General features: G+C 52.2%; 1 pseudogene; it reads right to left on the minus strand.

Annotated features, from left to right (window-relative positions):
* Positions 1-1,217: 1,217 nt before the first annotated feature.
* On the minus strand, positions 1,218-5,953 carry LOC120701238 (annotated as a pseudogene).
* Between the last annotated feature and the right edge of the window lie 4,528 nt (positions 5,954-10,481).

Below are 10,481 nucleotides of genomic sequence, written 5' to 3' on the forward strand. Positions count from 1 at the left end.
CTCGTTAAATTCATCTCGTGATTTACAACCCATCTTTGCAAAAAAGTTTTGTAAATGGACTTCGTTTAGTACTTCATGATAGCAACATTTCCTTTCAAAATTTTTACGGGTAAAAATCTAAAGTTTCTAAACACACCCTTAGCTTAGCGCCATGATTGCAACCAACAGTTGAAGCGGACACGTCTTTCCAAAGCCTTGCTGGACCGAATTGCATTCACCCAATAGCCAGATCCATGGGTGGTGAAATGTATCCTTGGGTACGCACCCTCCATTTCGCGTGGCACCCACTTGAAACAGACTCCATTTCATAATTAGAGGTGTATGAGTCGTTCTGCTTCACCACTAATCTGCTTTCTATTGCATTCTTTGCGGGAAGGGGGAAATAGGTTGAAGGAATCACAAAGAAAATGATCCACGGAAATATGTTTACATTGCATAGCACGAGAGGTCTTGCTTAATTAGTTTTTGCTTTTGCCACATGGCCAAAAGCCAAAAGCAACAGGTACATTTTATTGGAAGAGCAGGACTGAAGATGCATTCGTTGGCTTACGTAGGACGTTTTGTTGAGGTCACTGTGTCCTGTACAACTTATTAATTCATTCAGAAGTCATTTTACAAGAAGTACAGTCTTTCAGCTCACCAAAGGTAAATTTTTTTAGCGAAAGGGCCTCTAGCTAGTGGTTACAAGAGCCTCAATAGCATCTGAGGTCCTGAGTTCGACTCCCCGTGGGAGCGAATTTTCTAGGATTTAATGGCATTTGTGATTTCAATGGTAGGCGATGTTCCCGTCGACAGCGGAGCGTCTGTGGTGACTTCGTCAATCTCGAGGATTTGCCGGCTCAGTCTCTCGGAGGTGCTCATAGGGGTACGGTTGTGTGCGTGTATTCATAGGGATGAGTATGGGTGCGTGTTTGTGAGCGTCTGCGTCTGTACTGTGTTTCTCAAAAATAAAAAATAAAGGTAAATTTTTTTACAAGACCCTATTGAAGACAGCTTCTGAAAAGCAACTGGCTAAATAAACAAGCCATTAGTTCTTTTCTTAACACAAATCCGGAAGCTAGCAGGATGGTATGAATGGCACACATGATCTTGACCCATGCAACAGAGAATTCAGTATGTAAACATCGTGGAGGGTGTCACATCGTAGATGATAATCACAATCAGTGGCCCCTTTGCCACGTTGTCAATTGGCATGCCGCATGCAACCAAAGCTTCGATCACAGAAACGACTGCAAGCGTAGACGGCGGCTCGCGCTCCCAAAGGCGGTGGACATGTCAGTCTCGCCGCCCTCTCCTGCCAGCCAACCAGCTGCCGACGCCTCCGCCATGGCCTCCCCTTCGTTTCCTCTTACCCCAGCCACCGAGCCGTCACCGTCATCGTACCGTGCTTGGAAGACCACCCGGAGCTTCCCGGCGAGCAGCATCTCCCTCATCGCCCCGCGGCGCAGCTTCCCCGACGTCGTCTTGGGCATCTGGCCACCGTCGACCAGCACGACCAACCCAACCCTCACCCCTTCTTCTCGCAATACTGCTTCCCTTATGCGGTCGCAGAGTTCCCTGTGATCGCCGACGCCTCCCTTCTGCAGCTCCGCGACGACGGCCACGTCGGTTTGCGAAAGCGACCGCGGCGTCGACGACGACGTCGTGAAAGCCGCGACGCAGCCGCCTCTCAGGCGATCCGGCGCGCTGCCGAATGCCGCCGTCTCGACGTAGTGCGCGTGCACGCGGCGCAGCCGCCCGCCCTCGTCGAGCGCGATGACGTCGGCGCTCCGGCCGACGACGTACAGGTAACGCTCTGCCCCCTTGACCACGCCGCGGTCGCCCGTGCGCACGAATCACGTGCCGGCCCGCCCCGGCACCCTCGCGCAGAACACCTCGCGGCTCGCCGACGGGTGGCCGAGGTACCCCGACGCGTTGCTCGGCGAGGACACCCAAACCTCTCCCTCCACGCCGTCCTCCACGGGCTCGCCAGTCTCCTCGTCCACGACGGCGATCTCGATCTCCGGCCACACATCACCCGAGGACGGCGGCGGCGGCGGCGGCGGCGACAGCCTCGCCGACGGCAGAAGCCTCATGTACGACGGGAGGTCATCGTCAGAGCACGCGCCCCGCCACGCGGTGGACACGAACGTGCAGTTCTCGGCGAGGCCGTAGGACGGCGAGATGGACGTGGCGCGCAGCCCGTCGCGGCCGAACGCCTGCACGAACTCGTCGACGCGCGACTTGTAGATGGGGTCGTTGATCAGGATCAGGTTGCGCAGGCTCCCGAGCTCAAGCGGCCGGCGGCCGTGCGCCGCCGAGCGGCCGCGCCGGAGCACCAGCGGCAGCGCGAACGACGGGACGGGCGTGCACGTCGCCCTGAACTCGGTGACGAGCTCGAGCCAGAGCTGGGGCCGCCGGACGAAGGCGCCGGGGGCGGCCAGCACGCACGTGGCGCCGGCGACGACGGTGAGGAGCAGGAACATGAGCCCGCAGTCGTGGTACTGCGGCAGCCACGACACGACGACGCTGCCGGGGCACAGGTCGTAGGCCTTCCTCGCGGCCCGCACGTTGTGGGCCGCCGAGCCCGCGGTGACCCACGACGGGCTTCGGGACGCCCGTCGCGCCGGAGGTGTACTGGATCAGGTAGGTACAGCGCTTTTTCTTTTTTATATTTAAAATTTTTTTCAAAAATATATGACCGTTTCAATAAATTACAAAAATAACCCCTATCGCCCATTTGGGGGCGACAGGCACCTGTCGCCCAAGCAATGGGCGATAGGACCTTTATGTAAAATTTTTTATTTTCAAACAGATCCCTGACGGGGACGCGACGGCAGGGGGGCCGGTCGCCCGTCCCACGGGCGACAGGGTGCATGGCTCACGAGCTCGAACTCCCGTGGACGACGCACGCAGGCATCATGTCACTCGCTGCTGCTGCTCAGGCCTAGTTGACATGTTGGGGGTCAGATGAGAGGTCAGCAGCTAGCTTCTAGCTCTGCATGCCTGAACGGGGGAGATGACAATGCTGGGCTGTCGTCTGGCCAATAGTGCTCTAGCTAGCTACTACACCCAGGGAACAGGGTGACGACTCCATGGCTCATCCATGGATTGTTCTTGTTCAGTCCATCCACCATCCACAATATGATCATGTCCTACAATCTACGGCCTTGTTCTCTTACAAAAATTTTACACCTAAAAATATCACATCGAAAGAAATTTTACATGTATGGAATATTAAATCTAAATGAAATAGAAAACTAATTGCATAGTTTATGATCATGTCTTACAATCTACGGTTTTGTTCTCTTACAATAATTTTACACCCAAAAACATCACATCGAAGGGAATCTTACATGCATGGAGTATTAAATCTATACGAAATAAAAAAAACTAATTACATAGTTTGTTTGTAAATCACGAGATGAATCTAATGAGCCTAATTATACCATAATTAGACACTAAATTGCTACGGACTAGTTTACGAATCTTAAAAAAATCGTCTCGAAGTTTACGAACTAGTTCTATAATTAATTTTATAATTAGTCTATATTTAATACTTCAAATGTAAAAAGATCTCCCGTAAACTTTACGGAGAACCAAACAAATCCTACATACTAATTATAAGTTGCTGACCTCCCCGTTTACATACCCGTTTAGATCTCCCCCGTTCAGGCATGCAGAGCTAGAAGCTAGCTGCTGACCTCTCATCTGACCCTGACATGTCAACTAGGCCTGAGCAGCAGCGAGTGACATGATGCCTGCGTGCGTCGTCCACTGGAGCTCGAGCTCGTGAGCCATGCACCCTGTCGCCCGTGGGACGGGCGACCGGCCCCCTTGCCGTCGCGTCCCCGTCAAGGATCTGTTTGAAAATAAAAAAATTTTACAAAAAGGTCATGTCGCCCACTGCTTGGGCGATAGGTGCCTGTCGCCCCCCAAATGGGCGGCAAGGGGTTATTTTTGCAATTTATTGAAATGGCCATATATTTTTGAAATTTTTTTAAATATAAAAAGGAAAAAAGTCCTCAAGTACACGTCGTCCTGCCCACAGCCCACGTACCCCACCGCCGATCCCGGCCCACCACTGCCGCGTTCCCGCTCCAGCTCGCCGACGGCGAGCCAGCGCAGGCTCCTCAGCATGGCAGCCAGGCGGCCGGACTCTCCCCCTGCGGCGGCGGCGGCGGCCGTCCTCGTGACGGCGTCGATGTAGCGCGCGTCGGCGATGGCGACGCTCGGCCTCGTCTGCGACACGGCGCGAAGCAGGTGCGCGTGCGCGGGGCCGAACCTTGCCGGGTCGGGCGGGATGACGGGCACCGCCGTGAGTAAGGCTGGATGAAAAACTCGTGGCTCGGTAGCTCGCTCGGCTCGACTCATTAGTGGCTCGGCTCGGCTCGTAGAAAAATATAAACGAGCCAAGCCAAAGTTTTGGCTCGGTCTCTTATCGAGCCAGCTCGCGAGCCGCAACCAGCCAACGCTCAAATCTAGCCGGTCCAGCAGCCCAGCTTCGACTCGATGAAAGTGAAACCCTAAGCCTACCTCTCCGGCTCTCCCAGTCCCACACTCCCACTCCCACCTCTGCGCGGCGGCGACTCGCGAGTCCTGTCGCCTCCCCCGACCTCGCCCCGTCACCTCGCCCGTCCGGTCGTCCCCGGCAGCCCGGCCCGCCCCTCCAACGACCCGCCTCCGGGGGCCGGCGCCCTGCCCTGCGGCCTCGCGGCCGGCGCCCCTGCGCGCGGCGCGCCTCGCAGCCGGGGCCGGCGCCCTCCCTGCGGGCTACGGCCTCGGCGCCTCGCCCGTCGCCTCCCCGGACCTCGCCCCGCCACCTCGCCCGTCCGGTCGTCCCCGGCAGCCCGGCCCGCCCCTCCGACGACCCGCCTCCGAGGGACGGCGCGCTTGTGTGCCTCGCGGCCGGCGCCCCTTGCGCCTCGCGGCCGGGGCCGGCGCCTTGCCCTGCGGCCTCGCGGCCGGCGCCCCTGCGCGCGGCGCGCCTCGCAGCCGAGGGCCGGCGCCCCTGGGCCCTCGCGCCCCCGCTGGACCTGCTCGGCGCGACGACGGCTCCTCCAGCTGCAGGCCCCCCTCTCTCCGCAGCCATGGAGAAAGACCCTGGACATCTTGTTGCGCCACCACCCCGCAGCCATGGAGGCATCTGGCTCTGCTAGTGCTAGCTGGCTGGGTTTTTTTTTTGAGCTGGCTCGTGAGCCAAACGAGCCAGCTCGAGCTGCCAAACGAGCCGAGCCGAGCCTGACTTTCAGCTCGGCCAGATAACGAGCCGAGCCGAGCCAGCTCGTTACCATAACGAGCCAGCTCGAACTGAGCCGAGCCGAGCCGGCTCGACATCCAGCCTTAGCCGTGAGCCCGGCGCGCTGGCACGCGAAGAGGAGCTTGACGAGGCGGAGCCCCGGCGAGGCGAGCACGAGGACGGCGTCGCCCCGGCGGAGGGTGCCGAGGAGGTTGCGCGCCATGCTTTCGACGGCAGAGTCGAGCTGGGAGTAGGTCAGTGCGGTGTGTGACGACGCGTAGGGTGCCGAGGAGGTTGCGCGCCATGCTTTCGACGGCAGAGTCGAGCTGGGAGTAGGTCAGTGCGGTGCGTGACGACGCCGCGTCGTCGTCGGCCCAGATGAAGGCCGGCTTGGCGGCGAACACCGGCAGCTTGGCCCATACCGGGAGGTAGCGGTCGACCACCAGCTGGTCGGGGTAGCACGGGTCGTAGTTCTCGGTGCACATGGCCGGCAACTTCATGCGCTGCTCGTTACACTCCTAGTCCAGCAACTTAGCTAACGCGTGGAATGGAAATGCTGTGCATGAGACGATGCGTATCAGGATGGAGAGTTGGTCTATTTATATGGGAGATGAGGTGATCGAAGGCAGGATTTTTTTTTTGTTCCCTTCCCTTGGAAAAAGAATGGCAGGATTTTTGTCCATGTTCCTTCAAAAACAATGGCAATGCGATTTGTTTCCATTCACTCAAACGTAACTAAAAAATCACAATGCGACGGTTCGTGCAAATCCCAATCTTTCAAGCTGTGGCATTGCTATTCATACTGCGCAAACGAACCTGCTGATAGCGTTCTGCAGACTAAGTAAAACGTTGGTGACGTGGGTGAAAGCAAAGTGCAGGTTGCCGCCGCAGGCAACAAAGCAAAGTTCTTGTTCCCTTCTCTTTGGGCTTTTAGCCCGGCAATGGTGGATATCTCAGAGCATATTCCCCACTGCTGACCTGCTTATTTACGTTTTGTATGCCAATAATCTATGTTCATGCCAAAAACAAAGCTCGTTTTTCTTTTGGAGGGCCAACACTTGCACATTCATTCAAAGATGGCACACGAATGGAAGAGCCGAAGAGGAGATACGCGGATAGGCCATGTTTAGTTCTCAAAAAATTTGGAGTACACATCACATCGAATCTTTGGACACATACATGGAGCATTAAATGCAGTTGAAAAAATAATTAATTACACAGTATAATTGTTTCATACAAAATGAATCTTTTAAGTCTAATTAGTTTATGATTGAGCATTAATTGTCAAATAATAACGAAATGTGCTATAGTTAGGGGTGGTAGTGGGCCATGGCCCTAGTGGCCTCTTTACAATCCAACAAGGCTCTTAAATATTTTAGTTCAAAATTATATAAGATTAGAGTCCAGTCCTTAAATTTTCTAGTTCAAAATTTTGGACCCTTTATCACAATCAGCAAAAGTACCAAAATCCAAACTTTTTCGCCAAATAAACACAGCCTCGCCGTTTGAATCCGTCGACGACAAAAGGGTAGGGGAGCGACCAAGGTGCAGGACAAAAGATGACCAGAGTAATCAGCATCTCGCAGAGTATATTCCACTGTGTATTTTCCTGGGGGAGAAGCGATAGCATGGCGCCGGTGCCGGCGTGGCCTACTGGTCATTTGTCCTTGGTCGGATTACTTGATCAGGACCGCAACAAGGACGGACGGTCTAAGAAAGATTACCACAACCAGCATTTGCTGCTGATAAGGAGGAGATCAGCAAGAAAGATTCAGGCCATGGCATCATAACTGCATGGCATGAATACAACGGTAGATCTCTGCATTTCAGCGAATGCTTGCTGTACATGGATTCTTTTTTGATAAAACAGTACCTGTATTATACCAACATCATATGTGTACAAGACCAGGACCATACAGGCACCTACTAGAACCATAGAGAGGAAACAGTTGTCCACATACATTTGCACAAAAGACCTTGACAAAAAAGAAAATTACAACTAGGTCCAGCAGATCTTTTGCACACACTGTGGCCACCAGACGTCGCCGTCGCCGCCGCCTTCCTCCGCCCATGGTCAGGGCCAAAAGAAGACGACGTGAACACCGAGGTCAAAAAGAACTCCATCGCTGCAAAGCTTTGAATCGAGCCGCAATAGAAGAGAACGAAGAAAGCGCATCGGTCGGGGACACACCCCAAGCTCCTTTGATCGTGGATCCGCCCTCCTCGCCGACGAACAGCAAAGAACAAGTCCAGATCCACCCACCACATAACCAACAAACCAGCAGCCATCCCCCTCCAGAGCTTCGCAGACATACCTTGCTGGAATCTCTGGAAGCCGACTCCTACCTTGGAGTCACGAAGGACCAGAAGAAACCTCGCGTCAACGAGGCACCCCGCTCCATGGGACCCCACCCTCACTAGCCCCACGCCGATGCCGGAGTAAGCATCATCGAGACGATGAAGGAGCTGAAGGGACTTATTTCATCGCGCCGCCGCCGTCATCGCCTCGCCGACGCCGCTTGGACACCTACCTGGAAACACAAACCTAGACAAGCTAGTACCTAATCTACACCACCGGGCAGAGAACCGGAGATCCCCCTCACATCCGAGGCCTAGAAGGCCACCGGAGGCGGGGGAGATCAACGGCCTCGCCGGCGGGAGCGCGGGCGGCCTCCTTTTCACCTCTCCCAACTGTAGCAGAGGAAAGGAGAGAGTTCGAGAGGCTAGTCGAGTGCGCTACTGGATCTGAGGGCTGTACATGGATTCTGACCCCGATGAGGACCAGCAGATGACGCCAACGAGCCGCACGCGAAAGGAGGTATAACACAGAACGAACTGCCGAACTGGCCGCTGCAAGTGAGAACGCCAGTGCCAGTGACATGGCAATAACGACCGCTACAGTTTTACGGCACGACTGTCCGTATATCCTCTCCAGATCCCCCAGTCAATCCGACCTGCACCTGTCCAGTTCGCAAAGCGCAAACCAATTCACGTGGAGGGTCCCACGCCCACGTCACCATCTTCTCGCATCTTTATCCAGTGTCTAGTCTTCTCCTTTTCTTTTCTCCTTTCCGCTTCCTCTCTCTTCTCTTTGCTGGATTCTTTTCCTGCGACCATCTTCTTGCTTGCAGCCTGCAGCATGCGCGGAGAGGAGGTGCGGAGCTATAGCGGCGAGCAAGGAGGGTGGCAGGCCAGCGTCTGGAACTCCACACGGCGGGCGGGGATGCATGGCCCAGACGTGGCCGGCGTCGGTGACGACGGAGCCCGGCGTGGCCGGAGGAGCTGCGGCGGCGCTTTTGCTCGTCAGCTATGCTAGTGAGTTGAAAGCGCTGCGATGGCTGCCTCAATTTTTCTTTTTTCTTTTGTTGTATAATTTTTTTAAAAAAAGTTGTCCATAAAACTTTTTTGCTGGTTCATGAATTTGTTGATCAAATGTTTTGTTTGTCGTTTTTTGGTTCTGAATTTTTGTTTTTTTAAATTCTGGTTCTAATTTTTTCTCTCTCAGATTTCTTTTTTGTTTCAAAAATTTTTATCCTAATTTTTTTCCTGAGTTTTCTTACAAACGTTTATACAAAATTTTGTATTTCAACAAAATATATACATGCAAAACTTTTTTGTTTGAACAAATTTGCATAAATAATTTGGAACACAAATTTTGTATTCAATAATTTTTTTAGTGAAAAGTTTTTGTTTTAAATATTTTTCACGCACTTTCCCCATCCAAATTTTACACACAATTTTCTTACAATCTGGAAAAAAAAGAATCGCTTCTAAGAAATAATTCCTGCCCGGTGCGGGATGCAATAGGGTAAGGGTCGGTGGGGGAATCTCATTTTCTGTAGCGCCAGAATTGATTTTGATGTCTCGCCTAAATGGAACGTATGGGACCTGGACATATATACCAAAAAAGGGAAAGACGAAGGATGTCGGAAAATCGACCGTACCAATGAAAATAAACGGGCGACCGTAAACTAGATATGCCCTCCAGATCCCCATGTTAAAACCATTGAATAGCTGGAGAAGACAAGGGCACGGCGCCCCCTTGGCGGGAGCACGAAATGCACCTGACAAAATGCCGAGCTCCACCTGATACTCCAGATCTCTGATGTTCCCCACGACACCGAACGGCTTAATCAGGAATCAAGAGAGCTTGGGGCGACGCGTAGTCAGATCTCTGATTAGGGCTCCCCACAACACCGATGATACTGGCATCTCGAATGATTCAGATCGGAACAAATGTCAGGCAAATGGGCAGCTGTCATGTTAATTCTCTGTCGAAAGTGTTGATGCAGCTAAAAGAACAAACATTTTCTGGATTCATATTCATCACCGTCCCCTGTCGTGATGGTGGATCGCACAGCACATGAAATGCTGTTCTTTTCATACAATCATACCACGCATGCCATAAGTAAGGATATACTATACTGCAACATAATCTTTTCTGATTAACAATCATCGCTACTTTTGTAACGAACCCAAATCTTGATAGAAGCGCACATATAGCTTACACTCACAAGTCATCCAAAAGAGACTAAAAACATCATTAGTATAGACGGGATAAAACGTCGTACACAGTAGTAAGTACTTGATGATACTATGGTTTTTCCTCCCCAGACTGGTTACACCGTGAATTCTTCACTACAATCCTAAAAGAAAGGCAACCTTAAATCTTAGGAGGAAGTGCTTGGCAAATAAATATTTAGATTCCCACAATGCATCCTCTCTCAGAACAAAGATGCTATGTTCCTATTGGTTTATCCTAGGATAGCAAACCATTTTGCAGCCCCAGAGAATGGTACTAACCCGAACCCCACCAACATCTCTACCTGAAAGCGGACAGATCAATCTTGGATTATTGCTTCAAACCTAATGGAGCAAGTGTGGTTGTTTCCATATCCTGTTCATAACCTGCATACTTCTGTTCAATGGGAACAGATCGAACTTACTTCATACCAGTATTCCCTCTTTCCAAAGCTCTCAAGAACATATCACAACTGTGATATTATGGTTGTTTTCCTCTTAATGCGAAATGTGCATAACACATACCCAGGCATGTTCTGGAAAATTTATTATTATGGTTTCCAATTTTTCAGGTTTATGTGCTCAATCACATCATATGTTGTTTGTTCATTTCAACCGCAAAACAATTATGCAAATGCTCTAACATGCAAACTTTGTACATGTGTACTCTATACAGTAAATACCCATTCTGTCTTACTAAGCAATGGCACGAAAATGCCAATGGAATTAGAAGAGGGATTCG

The sequence above is a fragment of the Panicum virgatum genome, chromosome 3K (assembly GCF_016808335.1).
Source record: "Panicum virgatum strain AP13 chromosome 3K, P.virgatum_v5, whole genome shotgun sequence".
Classification (NCBI taxonomy): Eukaryota; Viridiplantae; Streptophyta; class Magnoliopsida; order Poales; family Poaceae; genus Panicum; species Panicum virgatum.